This window comes from Manis javanica, chromosome 3 (genome assembly GCF_040802235.1).
Source record: "Manis javanica isolate MJ-LG chromosome 3, MJ_LKY, whole genome shotgun sequence".
NCBI classification, from domain to species: Eukaryota; Metazoa; Chordata; class Mammalia; order Pholidota; family Manidae; genus Manis; species Manis javanica.
Window position 1 is genome coordinate 64043850 of NC_133158.1, and position 18043 is coordinate 64061892.

Sequence of the window (18043 nt, forward strand, 5' to 3'; positions counted from 1 at the left end):
TTTCTCTGATTCCATTATAGTGCAGAATGTGTTCCTTGCATTTCTACACAAACCCTTTTTCTGGGTTTCAGATACAGTGATGACATTTCCATGGGCAGATCCTTCAAGAGCTCTCTCTAGTCAATGTGTTAAATATGTTGTAGGCTGCCAGTCATGCTCTGCATATACATCCTTCACTTGTTGCTGGAACACTGACTGTTAAGCACACTTCATTTCTCAGCATGTCTTTAAGCTATTAAGCTATCCCGGGCCCTTAGACTAAGCTCAAGGGAGTGGGATAATGAATGGAAGTGATGTCTCCAGGTCAAGGTCATCACCAGGTCAAGGTGCAGTGGTTCCCATGCCAAGGCCAGGGAAATTAAATAGTCTTTCATCATCTTGAATGTAGTTTTGGAATCTGAGGCATTTCTTCTTTATTGTCTCACAATAGAGACTGCCCAAGTTTAACTTTAATATATATACATTTTAGCAAGAAAGTCATTCATTCATGCAAAATGTATTTATTGAGCAATTTTTAAATTTGTACCTTGACTGATGTCTTAAGTTCTTGTTTTTCCCTCTTCCTAATTTCCCTGTTTTTTGTGTATGTTTGATTTTGCATTCTTGTCTAGCAGTTCTTAGCCCTCCTCAGAGTCCCTACTAAACTTTCTAGAGCCCTCTTTCCTTTTACTCATGAAGAGGGGTCTTGATTTTTTACTTCTACCTACAGCTCTACCCTCCTGGAAGGTACCGTCCTAGTAAGGCTTTAGGGCAAGCCCATATCTTAGTAGGGAATTCAGAGGCTTATTCCTTCCATTCAAGATTTGAGTTAACCTTTAGGATTTGAGGTTTGCCTTTCAACAGGATCTCCAGTGCTGACCATGCTCTGAGCCTATGGAGAACATTTCTCTCTTTCCTGCATGCCTTGAGATAAAACTACCTCTGTCCTTTTATCCCATTGCTTTCCCTCTTGTGTGGATCTGTGTAATGATTGCTGGAGTGCTGGGAATTCATGCTAATAATTAGTTCTCAAGAGCAACTTTTCTCCTCCCCATGTTTTTTCCCCTCGAGTGGTTAGCTCTGAAAAGAATAATTTATCAAATCATTTTTATTCAACTTTGGAGGAATAAAAAAGAGGAAAAGGGGGTATGGGGGGAAGAAGGCCCTTTTGCAGTTTTAATTGCTTTGCAGTGTCTGCAGGAGGCTCTGCTCCGCTTATCAAAGCTCACACAGCCAGGGCCCTGTGTTCACGGCTCATCCCTGCCTCGCTGGACAGCTGGGCTCTGCTGATGGACCAGATAGTGCCACCGCTATCTGATGGCTTCAGTGCTTAGAAGGTTAATTCAACTCATGAATTGACAAAATTGGGAGGGTGGGAGATAGAGGATAGCAGCTGTTGTTCAGGATTTTAAGAATTAAGATTTAAAAATAAAATGAAGTCTTATTCTTCCCTTCCTGCTTTCTTGGATTTGATGAATTTGTGTATTTAAGTTGGGTGGTTGTTGGCAGGAGAAGTTCTTCTGTAGTGTTAAGATCACAATATGAATTAGAGTATATTGTTTGATTCACCAGTATCTTTTTCTAATACTGAGGAACATCTCTGTAATATATGTCTCATTGAGGAAGCAAAAAATCCATACGGGCATTTAAACTTGCAGAAGAGAAGGCTGAGGCACCCTGAAGTATTCCAATTAAGGCATGTAATAGGTTATTTTAAGGAAATGTTGACAAGATGGTCACAGTTTTAGGAAGGCAGAATAGGACACCATGTAGTCAAGTTCACTGTGAGAGAAATAGATGAGCTCTTAGACACTTCTAAAAACAAGTGTTTTATAAAAGTGATTGGGGAGCAGTTTATGGAATCACTATCAGCAGACGGACTTAAAAACTGATATTTTAAAAACTGATCTTTATAGGTGAGAATGGTGATCAAAATTAGTTTGGGATTTTTTTCCTTTTTTTTCTTCAAGATCTTTTGCTATCTTGAGGCGCAACAGAAGTATTTTTGGAGGAGGTACATATGACTCAGCAAGCACCAGGGAAGACATACACATGCCCACGTGCAGGCTTCCCTGTACTTCACAGCACTCTTGTTTTCTTCCACTGCGGGGAAGAGCATCGACTCGGGAGCCAGGCAGCCTGATCCACATCTGGTTCTACAGCTTCATAACTGTGGGAACTTAGGCAAGTGACATAACCTCTCTGTGCCTCAGAGTTCTAATCTGTAAGCTTGCAATAATTATAACGTCTGCATCCTAGTGGTGTCATGAGAATTAGATGAGCTAATATTGTAAAGTGCGTGAAATGACGCCAGGCACACAGTAACCCTCTGTGGTTCAACTATGCCCATGTCACGCCATGTCATTGCTGCAATACAATGCAAAATAGACTAGGCCTTCCTCAGTCCCACTCTACTGCAACCTAGGTATGACGCCCAGAAGTTCCTACCTTCTTGCCTTTGTGCTATAACCGCTTCTCTGTGATCAGTGCAGTGTCACTATGACTTCTGCATGTGATCGCCATCATCATGTTCTCTCTCCTTAGCAGGTATGGATATCTGAGTCAGGTCAAGTACAGGAGAGCAGGCAGTAGCTACAGGACGTAATAAAGGGTGATGGATTTTAGGATCCCTCAGACCTCACTGCGTTCAATCTCAGCTTTTTCTCTGACTGTGAATGATTTACTTAACCTCTGTAAGCCGTTTCCTCAACATAGAAAAAACTATTTTGAGGAAAAAGAGAACGATGTTGATCTGCAATGCAGTCCCAGTGACAGCAGAGTGCCTCGCACAGGACATCGGTCAATGCCGGCTTATTACTATGGTTTGGTATTATGGGTAGCCATGAGGGGAAAGGTTTGGGGTGAACATTTTTTTTAATAATATGCTTAAATATCTTTTGAATAATTTAATTTATAGGTATTATGACTGTCAACCCAGTTAATGTAAATTTCACATTTTAAAAATTAAGAACCCTTTAAACTACTATTTTGATTAAATTGTTTAATTGGATGCAGAATTCAGGCTTATTGCTTGTCACTTATATCTGATTAAAAAAACCTGTGTTTTCTGGCTAATTCAATTTAGAATAGATCCCATACTTTATATATATTAGGAGGTGGAGGGAAAGCCTTTCTCTCTTGAAAGCAACAATGGGGTGATCTATTATTAAATGTAGAAAATGATGCTAATGCAACCTGATGGCTGAGATTTCATAACACAAAAACCACGAAATTCAGAGTTGTGTTTCCCACAGCAACTATAACTTTTCTCCCCTTGAGCATATGTAGCATTTCATATTACCAAATATGCACTTAATTCTAAATTATTATATATGCACAATGGGGCCAAATCACAGTCACCGTGGGCACCAGAAATGTGAAATTCTTGACATTTGTGGACTTGAGAATTTAAATTCAGTGGTATTTTTCTTTATTCTTCTTATTTTTGTTTTATATATATAAATTTTTTAAGAATCCTCTTGAAATGTTGAAAATGGTGTCAATGCCTTCAGCCTTGAACTTCTGTTATGATTCAATAGATATGTCAGAAAGGCTACAATAATTAATTGCTATTGTGCGTGAAATGGGGACGTACTATGTGCAAAGCCCAATTCTGTGCTAATTGAAAATTTATGTTCAATACTCAGGTCCTGTACTTTGCAACTTCCTACTTGGTCCTAAAATCCATCAATCAACACTGATGAAGTTCAATGCCACAGTCAACAGTTTTTCTGTTTGAAAGTGGCATTTGGAGGAACTCACCCTGAAGTTTGCTATCATTAATATTTACAGCCCGTGTCTAATCCTAATATTTGATTAAGAAAGGCAGACAAGATTAGACATTTTGCTACTGAATAACTTTAAGATATACTTTCAACCCCTCTAATCTCTTTACTTCATGTAATTAAAAGCAAAAACAAAACAAAAATGGACCATAATAAACAGGATTAGTCACTATATAAATCCATGTAATTCCAGTTTTTAATGTTATTATTCTAAATTGTTCTTTAGTGTTAGAGACCAGTCCACGGGGACACCTGGCCATTGTCTCTTTACATCATGTCCCACAGGGGATGAAAGTTACTAAAATCGTCAGGCACTTAAGTCTTATGGATCATTGGATTAGAAGTTCTGCTTCATAGAATTTGTCCAAAGCATCTAATTGGACAAGGGCACCACCAAGATATATGTGCAGAAGTAAGTGTCATAGCGTAGACTGCAATGTTAAAAAAAAAGAAATGAACAAAATACCCTACAACAAAGACTAGTTAACTTAATATTAACACAACACTATAACAAGCAGCACTTAACAATGATAATTTATATGTAATATACATATATAATTTGTCATGAGAAAAGTTTCATAATACATAATACATTGTTAAATGAGACATACAAATTTCAAAGCCTCAATTGAAAACATCTAATTTGGGAATCTGGGTATATATATAATCTTAGGCACATGCTCACATTTGTATAGAACTTGAAAAAATAATGCCTGGAAAGATGTCTATAAAATGTTGGCAATGATTACCTCTGGATGGTGGAATTCTAGATATATTTATTTTTCTCTTGCTTTAGTCTGCTCAGTTTGAGTTTTTTCCAATAACTGTGTATCACTTTCATGATCAGATAATTATTTAAATCACTTAAAAAATTTATAGATAAAAATACATGCCTAATTTAATGCCTGTCACTATACGAGAGCAAATACACAGCAACATAGATGCTGACGTGGTCAAAGCTCATACAGTTCAACAGTTGAGCCTTTGATTTCTGACCAGGCCATGACAGCTGATTGACCTCAAATAAAGAGAATCTTACCTAAAGCCACTTGGGTGGGTATCCAGCCACCACAGATTTAAGGCCCACATTTTCAAGACATTATGCTTTAGAGAAGGCTGAGTAGAAAGGGGCCTGGAAGAGCCTGGACATATATTCATAACTTGAATGAAAGAGCACTGAGAGTATGTGGAGAGGAAGGATGTGGTAGTGGGTGTTCATAGCAAAACAGGTCTAAGCGGCTGGGCTAGAGATGAGCTGAGGAAGCACAGTAGAGGGACATGGATATGGTAGAAGATAAGTACAGACTTCAAGAATATGATTTGGATGGATTAGCAGGAAGAGTGGCTGCTAGGAAGTCAAAATCCTAGACTCACAGTATAGTTCAGTCAGGATTTATTGAGTGCTAATTTACTAAAAAGCCAGCCAAGCACTGAAGTAGACATTTAGCAATTGAGAATGAGAAGAAGGAAGACATCCTGATGAAATGGAGAGACGGTGTGTAGTGCATGAGCCCTGAGCATGTGCCTACACCACCAAGAGGCAAGACTGAGCCTCCTTGGCAGAGAAACTTCCACTGAAATTTTGCACAGTCTTTCTTTGCTTCCTGCTGCCATTTCTCTAACTGGGCTCTTATGACTCTTCTTAACTCACTAATGCAAAATTTTATCTATCTGCCATTTGGCAGACATTGTATCAAATATGTGAATCATGGTTAAAATAATACAAAGTCCTGACCTTGGAGGCTTACACTGTGATGGGAGAGGTGGAGAAGTGAATAGAAGCTCTTCAAGCATTTTAAGTATAATTGACGTGGAGATTTGCAATGGTAGCAGTATTTCAGAATGGTGGATTGGGACAGTGTGTGTATCTTCAATCATATTTCTAGATACCTTGTTTCATAATTGTTAGATCTTACCTTCATTCCACTTGAAGCATCTTAATGCTGATAAAAGATTCAAATGCTTTTTAAAATGAATTTTATTTTGTCATTTCCTTATTTAGGAAGTTACAATTACTACATTCTCTTATGTATTCATATGACACTAAGCTGATGTTTAAGGACCATATATTCTTTTTTTTATTATTAAAGTATCATTGATATACAATCTTATGATGGTTTCACATACACAACACAGTCGTTCAACATTCATTCATATTATCAAGTCCTCACCCCATCCATTGCGGTCAATGTCTATCAATGTAGTAAGATGTTATAGGAAGTCATTAACTGTAGTCTTCATGCTGCACTACCAAAGGACCATATATTCTAAACTGGTAAGTTCCTTCCACATTCTCACTGTTTCATACTTCTACTGAAACTCATAGTTCTCCATTCATTTATCTATTTAACTAGGATATTTGTTTTGCCCCCAACCCCTGCAATGAGGGGTACTGAGGTTGCAAAGAGGAGTCAGATATGGACCCTCTTCACTAAGACCATATTATGGTCTGGTAATATGGAGTAGAAACATACAAAAAATGAGTATAGTAAATGCACAATGCTATGATAGAGTGTGCACAGGGCACAGTAAAAGGAAGTAAGAAAGTTGTGAGGTCTCTCTGAGCAAAGTAGAATAAAACTAATAAAAGAGGCACAGTTAAAATCTTTGAAAGTAGCTGAGCTTGCAAACTAAAGAAAAACTTATTCTGTTAAGAGGTGAACATTAGAAGAGCATGAATAAATGAAGCAATCTCTGAACTGGAAGAGAGGTTGGCATTGAGATCGAGCCCAGAATACATGGAGAACAATAGGCTGTGGAGATGAGTACAGGCTAAATCATGGCACAGTCTCTTTATCACACTGAGAAGTTTGTTGCCACTGACCTCCACTGTTTATTTCTGTTGACCAGACTGGGATTTTTTGACAGTGTGGAGTAGAGAGCATTGATAAATGAGACCAGAAACAAGACCATGTATCTGGATACAGTAACCCAACAAAGATACTAAGACAAGTTAGTAAAGGTAGGAGACTGATAGAAGAGGAGGAAAGGATTTAGCAACAAGAATTTGTGGCATAATTTCAAAAAACTTCACTTGGTATAGGATGGACAGTTGATATTCACCACAGAAGAGATTATATATGATTCTAGGAGACAGAGGGGGTGATTCAGAGATATGGGGAGGCAAGATAATGAGTTTCGTCTTGGCTTTGATGAGTTCGAGATGTTTAGAGGTGATTCAAGCAGTCAGTTCAATATTTGGATTTTAATCCTAGGAAGAAGTCCTAGGCTAGAGAAACTAATTTGGAAACCATGTGAGAATTTAATTGGAGTGATGGGAATGGATTCATTTAGTTCAACAAATATTTAATGGAAGCCAATTATAGGCCATAAAGTCTTCTAGATGCTGAGGGTTTAGCTGTAAACAAAATTCAAAACAATTCCAGCATCTTGCAGAACTTGTATTTTTACAAAGTTAACCAGACAATAGTAAATAGCTAAAATGTATACTATATCCATAAATAGAGCATGGAAGAAGGGCACTGAGTGCAGGAGTGGTAATTAAGGAAAGGTGTGCAGTTTTTGAAAGGGCAGTCAAGGAAGACCTCACCGAAATGGTGGCATTTAAGCAAAGACAAAACAAGATACAATAGCTGCTATAGTCACGGGTAGAAAGGGTGTGGTTGAAACTGTGAGTGGGGACAGCCTGATGATTTAAGTTTTCAAATCTCTTTTGAGCTTAAAAATGTTCAAAAAAATTTTTAATGTATTTGCAATTTATGTTTGGTGATATTTTTAAATTTAAAGTAAAATGTCATCTGGAAAACATTTTATGCCTTAAGTATAAAATAATTGCTGGAAAAATGTAAATTGCTATGAATTTGAGAGGTTTACTTGAATAGTGAGAAAGGACATTTGAAATTGAGGTATTTCAGAAAATCATTCTAGCATGTAACTTCTCTCTATATATCTAAGTATTTATCTTTCTGAGTATATCTTCAAGTAACTTTGGACTGTTTTTAAGTTCATACTCTTGGTCTCTAAACCAGTCTAGAATGGTCCTTGACTGTGGTCAAGCTGTAATATTAGGGAGCTGTGTACTCCATAAAAACTAAGATGGAAAGATTATAGATGAGATGACTAGAAGCTTCTAAAATATGCCATCTCCAACTCTTTAATGTTTTCTGTGTGTCTTTTTATCATAAACCTCTCTTTTAGATATTAAATTGATCAAAAACTGTGCAGACACAGATTAGCATTTCCTTCCTAGTAACAAAGAATAGAATATATGGTCATTTGTGATTAATTTCCACAGAGCTCCCAGAAATTGTTAATATTTATTATTTATTTAGATGATTTTTTTTGCATGTATCTAATTAAAACAATAAGATTATGGATGCTTAGCATGGCATTATTTTAATATGCCCAGATAATACTGTATCTCCTGTTCTAACCAGATACACTAATTTATTGATGTAAGATACTCTTTTTTTTGTAAGGTATCTTTGTCTTTCTTGGCTGAAAATATTCATGATATGTTATTTATTTCTATTGACTGACTGCATTCCTCTTTTACTAATATATAGATATTTATTATTTTTCATTTGGGGGCCGTAGTTTCCTCAAAATATTTGATGTAATCAATGTAAAACTTTGAATATAAGCACAATTATGAATCTCATACATTCCCATATATAGAATGACTGCTTATCATCTTTATCATTCCCAGACAGGACCAAATATTCCCAAGTAGCTCCAGGACAAATGTAGTCCCTTAAGGCCAGGACTCTTCCACCCACTTTGGTTTTTCTCCTTCTGTAGGACTGGCATCATTATGGAAATTCAGAAATCTCAAATTTTCCATTTACTATCAAGTGTAATCTCTTACCTAACTGTTTATTTCTTTCTGTTAACTGGATTATTTGTGTATGTAGCTCTGTTATTGTTCATTATCCTTAAAAAAGCATACTCAAATACTTATCTGAAGCTGTCCGTATGTTTAACCTAAATTTCCTTTGCTCTCTCTCTCTCTCCCTCCCTCTCTCCCTCCCTCTCTCTCAAAGCACTGATTTATTTTTTCTCTCAACTTAGTGTCAATGGTGGACAGTAAGACACACACAGCAGCCAGTTTCAAAAGCATGAATAAATCTATTCATTATACACTGAAGATATAGGGAAATGTTGGCTTATTTTTTTAAAACTTCTTGATGTTTCCCTGTCAGCTTTTCACTTCAGCTCAACTCTGTATCATCATTTATGTGGGGTGTATGTATGCATTTTCCAGTATCCATTTGGCATAGTTTCTGCTACCAAGCCATATTAGATGTCCTCTCCTGGAGTCCACAAAATGAGTCCATTGTGGGCCATGACTTGAGTTAAATTGCACATAGTGTTTGAGCTACACTATTAGCCACACCAATGCTACCCTTCAGTTAACAAGTGTTAACTGTATATGCTTTTTGAATATTGTTATCTTATCAATCTCCACATTCTCAGCCTTCTCAAGTAATACAGAGTATTCTGTGTGCCAAGTTAATTGTGGCATTAGCCTTTATTAAATATTTCTTACGTTTAGACATGAGGGAACCAAAGATGGTCTACAGCCTGCAAGCTAAGGATAAACTACACCATAAATGCACAGCCAATGCTCACAAACATACAGTAATTACACAACAAATACCTCTTTGCTAAGCAATGAATTATAGAGTCCAATATCCTGTAATTACAAACCATTTATATATCTTTTTAAATTACTGTGTCTGCCACTTAGCATAATCATTTTGGTGACTAATCAAACATTACATGCAGTATGGAATGTTTCAGAGTTCACAGGTGTGCCTGCTTTTCAAATGCTTGCCCTAAAGTATCAAACTGCAAAGTTGCTAACATTTTATTTTCCCCATTTTTGCAAAATTTCTATAATTTCACATTTTTCTTGATCTATCATGGCTATATGCTTGCTTTGGAGACATTTAGGAATATACCTTATAGATTTTAATGGTCAAAAAGCTTTGTTTTAATACACACAGTTTTCAAAGCCTTAATGTGCACGTGCATCAGGGGTTAAACCAGAAATAAACTCATTTTGCCAAGTACTTGTTTCAGACTGATGCTCTAGTGGTGCATTCAGCTTCTGTCCTCCTGTGTGTGACTTTTGACAGCATAGTCACGGAGCATTCAAGGAACTGGGCCAAGTGCCTACCAAGGTGTTCCTTGGGCAGGGTACAGATCTGCCCTAAGGCCCTGAATGGCAGGGATTAGTCCAGGACTATTGGTCTGAACTCTTGCATTTTTGGCTGCCAAAGACTTTAGTTTAATCTTCCTGGCAACAGTAAGGGTCAAATCAGATTATTCTAAACCAATAGGAGAATAATTTGAGAACAATAGCTGGCTAGGGAAAGAACAGTCATGCAACTGAATTACAGTAAATTATACAAAGTCTTAACTTGGAAGGAATAATTTGATCACAAGACATGCAAGTAACAATTTTACTGATTGCAGCAGGCACCCCTCAGCAGCTCATATGGAAGCCTCCTTAGGCAATAAGCTACCTGATACCCTTGCTTTGCACATGATCTGAATATGTGGATCTGTTCATGTTTTTATTATAATGGAACAATAGCTAACAGTTACAATGTGGCAGGCACTATCCTGTTTTACTTACATTAACTCCGTTGAGCTTCACAATAAGTTCATGAGATACATATTATCGTCACCCATCTCATAGATGAGGAAACTGAACACGGATCTTTTAAATAACTGGCTCATGCCTACTAAGTGGCAGAGCTGGCAGCCTGGCTTCTCAGCCTGTGCTTCTAAACACTAAGCTATAGAAGTCTCACCTTAAAGTCTACAATGAGTCCTGTGTGCAGTTACATCCCTGGATTTAGTGGTGTCTTGCACCTCAATTATATTCCTGTGAAAGCTTTTGCACAGCTCTCATTTCTGCAACCATGCAGGAGTGTCTCAGGCCCCCTAAGTTTTATTATATAGTGGTTTGAATGTAGCTAGCACTGCTGTGTGCTGTGACAGACCAGACCAGGGGATAAATAACTGACAGTGTAACTCATTTGTAATTTACTGGCAGAATGACTCAATGTAACTGAATCTATCAATTGCCTGCTTCGTGTTATTTTTCTTTTTCCTTTTTTTTCTAATCAAGAGTAAAGATCATCATTAGACTATTAAAAGCAGAAAGTTGAACTCCAGACATTAGGAATGTCCTTCCCCAGCCTTAAAAAGGCAGGAATCCAAAAGTGAAAAGGTACAAACTATTTGAAAAGGTATAAAAATAAATTTGTTATGAGGGTGTTGCAGAAACCCTAGATCATAAAAATAACTAATGGAGAGAAGGAAGGTAAACTGTGGCAAAGGAGGCGCTAGAAAACAAAACAAAACAAAAAAAAACACTTCATCAGCACAAGGAAAAGAAAAGCTTTCTTTTTTCAAGTGAATTTGCTCTTGTCAGTCTGCTTTTGGCAAGGGTAATAATATAAAGCACATTTCATTTTAGGACCATAAATATATTCACTGGGTCACAGTGGACTGGCTTTATCCAAGGCTGAGGTGACAGGTAAGGAGGTGTGCTCAGGAGGCAAAAGCAGAGAGAAGGAATTTAAAAAATAGTAGTTATTTAGAAAAGCAGAAAGTTAGGAAGAATAGGAAACTTGGGAAGAGATGTTGGCATTATTTCATTATTTTTGAGATAGCAGGAGAGAAAAAATTCGCTACCAACAGACAGGTAGAGTGAAAATGTCTTCAAAGTGGTAAGAAGCCTCTTAAGGGACTTTTTTCAGGTCAGGCAGGTCCTAGAAAATAGATTTGATAAATCAATCAAAAGGTTTTCTAGGAAACTCTTGACACCAATTTGAAGTGTATAGGTAAAGCAAAGCAAATCATTCATTCATTCACTCATACAAATTTGTTGAGAATTGACGCTCCATAAGATACTGTGCTAAGTACAGCCCCTCTCCTCCGAAGATCAGAATTCAGTGAAGGCAAGAGAAATATCCCCAGCTACAGTGCTCTAGAACTGCTGTGTTAGAACACACACAGATACAATGCCAAGGGGATGCTGCAGAGGGAGGATAAAAGATGGGTGGGAAAGATTCGATAGTAGAGGTAACATTGTGGCCTAGGAAGGAATAATTGTACAGGGAGAAAGAGAAGAGTCCAATACAACCTGCTGAGGACCACGTGTGACCCTGTGATACACACAGGATCTACAGTACCTACTACCACTTCCCTTCTGTTAATAAACATGGAATCATTCAAGGCATTCTTCGATGACCAATAATGGATTAGGCTGTGTGTAGGCTACTCAGGACAGCAAGAAGATGCTGTCTCTGTTTTAAAGGGTCTGAGCCTAGTTGGGGTGAAACAATAGACCAGTCAATAGATAAACTGTGATGCAACCAGTATGTCTGATAAAGGTAGTCAGAACATTGGGGAGTAAAACTCTGCCTAGAGGTGACATATGAGCAAGGTTTAAACTGATGAGGGGGAGCTTGGCAGGCGAAGGAAACTGTTCCAGGGTGAGAGAAGAGCATGGAGAAAAGCCTGGAGTTTTTGCTTTGTAAACCCTAACCAGATGTGGATCCCACACCCCATGCCTCACAGCCATTGTTGGTGTTCCTTGCATGGGTTGGTTTCCAGCAATGAAGGTCTCGGAGGGGAAATTATGCCCATTCCTCCCATCTTCTGTTGATCCCTTTTGCCCTAAATTAGAAGCAGAATGGTATTCCATTGCATCTCCATTAAACTATATTTTTACATTACTTAAATCAGTAATTTTGAAGTCAACATCAGGCATCCAATGTCATATACTCTATCCAATTAGCCCTATCTTGAACTTTTCTTGGCCTCCTTTCTTCCATCTGTTAGCTTGTATCTCATTGTGTCAGAGTGTGTGTGTGTGTGTGTGTGTGTGTGTGTGTGAGACTCTATGTTATGTACTTTTATACCTCAAATAAACATTTAATTGTAGCAAATTAAAAAGTAGAATGGTATAAATAATGTATTAATTAACAAATTTCAATTAATATCAGTTCATGAGTATTTTTGTTTCATCTGTAGTCCCCCCATCTCTCTCCCAGTCCTTTTGAAGTCAATCTTCATCACATCATTTCATCTGAAAACATTTCAGCACATGTCTCCAAAATATAGAAATGTTTTAAAGTGTAACTCTAATCCATCATCACTCTGTAAATTAAGAATAATTCTTAATATCAAATAGTCAGTATTCTCATTTCCCTAATTCATAGGAAGTATACAAGTAGGTAGGGAGATAGATACAGTTTGTCTGAAACAAGGTCGAAATCATTCTAATTTCCACTGTGATTGTTTAATAATATCTCTTCAGTTTCTTTTAATTAATAGTAGGGATCAGCAAATGATAGCCTATGGCTCAAACAGCTTAAAACCTGCTTTTGGAAATAAACTCTTATTGAAATACAGTTCCGTGTATCGATTTACATGTTTCTATGGCTGCTTTCATGATACAACTTCAGTGTTGAGTAGTTGTGACCAAGGTTGTATCCCCCATCACCTACAACGACAAAAATATTCACTATGTGAAAAAAATTGCTGACACTTAATATCTGGTTTCCTCCAACTCATTTTCACCTCATTTGAAATGTTAAGTTATTCAGGATAATGAATATTCTATGAGTACCAAGCCTGACTGTAGATGAAATGCCTCCCACTCCATGTTTAAGAACAAAATGGCACCCTACAAACTACACACTCTTTTATAGGGATGTAGAACAGAAACAGATACAAGGAGATAGCTTGGCTCAGCCTTCACGAACTGGAAGTAATTTGCAAAGGTGGCGACCTCAGGTCCCCAGCATTATACACACTGGCTTTGCCACTCTACTCAAAGATATTCATATCTGGGGGATTAACTCCTACCTCCCTAACTCAGCTTCTTGTCAGCCTAATAATTTGCAACAACAGTGATAAGATTTAACATTTAATCAAAATTAGATGTATAACTAGCACTACCTTACATACTTTAATTAATTTAACTCACATTATTATTGACTCCATTTTACAGAAGTGAAAACTAAGGTATAGAGATGTTCATGGAAGTCTCAGGCTGACCAAAAATTCATGTCAGATTGCCAGTGCATTCCTTCCTGTGTTAGAAAATCTACATGGTAAGCCAGTTATTTTAATTAGCAGATTGCTTGGTGAGCACAGAGCAAGAGCAATAGTGGTGGTGAAGTAGTTCAAGATAGAATGGTATAATCTGCACTCCATTCCATCAATAGACATAAGTATGGCAACCAGAGATCCACATTTGCTCATCAGGGAACCCTCTGGCCTGGATTATGCTGAATCACGACATCATCTCCTCACCCTTTGGTTTACTTTATGAACTTATGCAAACCATTCTCCTCTCTTTTCTCGGGTTGCTTAAAATAATGTAATTGGGTTTCATTTTCCAGTCCTGCTTCTGTAAGCTTTTACCCACGTCATCTTACTTAAATGTGGGTTTTTCCAAATCTGCTAAACTCCACATGTTATAAACTCTCTTTGGCACCTCTAGAGATGAGTAATCTCTTGTGCTCTGTGTTGCTTCTTGCTAATTTCACTCTTAATGGGCAAACTGATTCCGTATTCTTGGAGACACTTTTCAGTTGCCTCTACCTGCTCACTAAGCTCTTGAGAGATCACTGCTGCCTGAAGAATTTTTGGAGATAGTTTAATGTCTGAGTCCATGGTAGTACATACTAGTGTAGTCAGAATTGGCCTTTTATTATCTACTCCAGAAGGAAGGGGAAGAGTTATTTTAAAAGTTTATTGAATTGATACTCTTAAGTCTCAGGGCCAAATTTTTAAGACAGAACAGATGCAGGTTGCCAAAAGACAACTTGAGCTACCCATGTTGGTATAAGGCCTGGTGTGGACAATTTTGGCCTCCATTCCTATCAGGCTGCCCTTGTCTGCAGCAGGTGAGGCTGAGAATGAAAACCCTAGGACTGTGCTGGCACCACATGGCCACCCAGGCAGACATCAGTGACACTTGAAACTCATTACATTCCTATTTTACTTCTCTCTGGGCATGAAACGGGAATATGTGAGGAAAATTTGAATGGCGGGTTTAGGAATTCAGCCTCCTGGTAGGGTCAAATAAGTTTAGGATGAAAATCACCCAGTGAGAAATTAAATGTAGTGGCTATTACCCAAGAGGCATTTTAGGAAGAGTTAAGTCATACGCTATAACGTGAAGCAAAGTGACATCTTTTTCCACCTCAGTTGCTACCCCAGGATCTAGTGTCTTGCCTTCTTGTGGAAGTGATATCTGGGGTATCATGGAAAAGGATCTGTGTTCCATGTGGGAGTTTATGTGGGACACAGAGACAGAAAGAGTCAAAGGAAGCAAGCTGAGCATGAGACAGAGAGAGCAGAATGCACGAACAAGACTCCTCGTGACAACAAATGGTCCATGGAAGTCTCCTTACATGATAAGATGGATTCTGAGTCATTATTTGGACTGCAAATTCAATACTGGACCATCTGAACAACAAACTATGAAAATTAGGCAGTGGGGTTTCCAGAGTAAAACTAAAGACTTCACTAGCATATCCAAAAGAACAGTCTATTCTAGCCCTGTGTCGACTCCTCCCATACCCTCCTGGACATCCCATATTGTTCCATACCTGGTCCTTATATGTTGGGGTGGACTTATTCCACTTCTGGGGTTCTTTTAATGATTTAAAGAAAATTCTTAACCACTGTGTCTTCAAATACTATAAGTGCATTTTAAATAGAATTGTTTTCTATTGATTCTTATGCATGCTTGTACCCTCCAATATCTTGCAAAATATTGTCTGTATTGCCTAATATCATAAGAATATTGTGGTGTTGCTTACTTTTCCTTAAGAATACATAGCAACTTTTTCATGCCTTCTCATCTGTGTTTCTACCTTGTTACAATAAAATGAAAAACCCTTCATTTCTTAATTGAAGTGTAAAACAAGTACACATGCTTCCCTTGTCCCTTCTGTCTCACCTCCACAGAGTAGAAATGTGGATGCTATACTTCCTTTGTTAAATCTTTAAGAGTCATTCTTCCATCAAGAGTGAGAGATTTATAATTTCATGCTCAATTTTGGGTTTTCATTTTCACTTTGACTACTGGGTATTTGGTGCTTTTGAGAACCACTTTGTATGGGGAAAAAAAGATGATCACAGCTTTTCCGTATGTCTAAAACAGTCTTACCCATTCATTATATAACTGTCGTATACTACAATAAAACTTCTGTTTTCACAGTTGCAACAGAAATGACCACTGTCTTTTAGTGAGATGTTGTTTTAACCATATGAGGTGGGTGGGGTATGTGCCTCGTTATGGGTGGGTTTGGTCTCACAGTTTTTCTGAAGACACTACTACATGAGCAAAATTGTTAGGTTTTTTTTTTTGTGTATTAGGCTGAAAAGCAAGGCTGTAATAGCAGGGCAGCACCTGAAGCTGCATGGAGGTTTCTGTATTGTGCTTTTTCCAGTGGAGAGCTATTCCTTCTAGTAGAGGAAAACAAAACGTCACCTGTTGCCTTAACGACCAGCATTGCCTGCGACCTTCACTGAATATCTGCATTTTTTAGCAACATTGCTGAGTAGGAGGAAGGCATGGATTGGGGAAGCATATTCTTGGAGACTATTGTGCAGAGCCTAAATAGCCATCACAATGCGTAAGTGTGAAAAAACACAAAGCTGCCTAATTGTAAGACTTGAGTTGAAAGAGAAATCTGGTGGCATCAACTGGGGCCTTTGGCTTTGGGGTTGTTGAAAAGGTTTTACATAGGAAGCACTGATTGGCATGATTATGGGTCCAGAAACCAAGCTGCCAGCTGTGGCTGTGGATGTCAGTGCTTCCACCATCTTACCTGCGCTCTCAAAGGGGGAACACATGGAAGCTAGGGACTGGGAAATATATTCAGTTTCATACACAGGGAACAGGGATATCTGGATCAAAAAAAAAAAGTGGTTAAAACACTGCCCAACTGTAGCTTCCTAGAGTCCTGCTGCTTCACCCCTGCAAATCACATAGCACTGAAATGGCTGATGAATAAGCATGGACCCTCCGAATATAAATGGCCATGGTCTCACCCTGGCCAATAGCACATAGCAAGACAGAGCTCTCTCTCCCTCTCTTACAGTCAGCATACTTCACTCTCTGCCTGAATGATGATGCAAGGACGACTTCTAGGCAAAACCAGAGAGTCCTGTGACTGGAAGTAATGAAAGTGAACACACTAGGCAGAATTCTCATCTGGTTTTCCCCCATTCTAAGGACACTTGAAATACCTCCTGGAAAATTAAAACAAATTTATAACAAAAAGATGACACCACTTAGATTACTCACTTTGAGCTAGGTGCTTGACTGTTTTAAAGACTTTTTAAAGCTATAATTACAAAGTACACAAAACTATTGGCTTACTTTCTGCTTTGAAGGAGAATTCATAAAACATTGTGGCTTGCAAATGCAGGCAGAAGTATTTCCATTTTCAGAGTAGATGCACATGAGAAAATAGGTACATTCAGTTGAAAAAGATTGAAATTGGTAGAAATAAGAGTGCAGTAGGAACAGGACACAGGAACCAAGCTTCACATATGAGGGGACAGACTAAGTCACAGCTTTCTTGTGATCTGACTGAACCTGGTTTTCTTCTGAGAGCACTATGAGCCTGGAACTCTTAATAAGCCATACAGTTGACCCTTCTTAAACAATGGAGAGGTCAGGGACATTGACTCCCACACAACTGAAAATCCACACATAACTTTTGACTCCCCAATAGCCCACTACTGACAGGAAGACTTACTGATAACATAAATAGTTGATTAACACCTATTTTGTATGCTTTATTTATTAGGTGTTATATTTTTATAATAAAGGTAGAGAAAAGAAACTTTTTCAAATTGTCACAAATCTCAAAAAAAAAAATCCCAACATATTTCTTGAAAAAAATCCATATGTAAGTAGACCTGCACATTTTGAACTTGTGCTGTTGAATGTTCAACTGTAGATCTTGGAAGTTAAAAACTTTCTTATGATACTAACTTCACCGTTTTAATCTCTTTTAATAACTACCAACTTTGGGAGTCCATGGAATCTGGTGGTGGAGCAAAGGGTCAACACTGTTCAATATGGAATCCTCCATGTATTAATTTATTCAACAAATAATTATTTGTGATACAAGATTACAAAATGGTTAAGAAAATAGACATTATCCCAATCCTCTTGGAGCTTAGGATCCAGTGAAAGAGACATTAAGCAAACCCAACACATAAAATAAATATAAAATTATCCATTATACTAACTGTACAAAAGA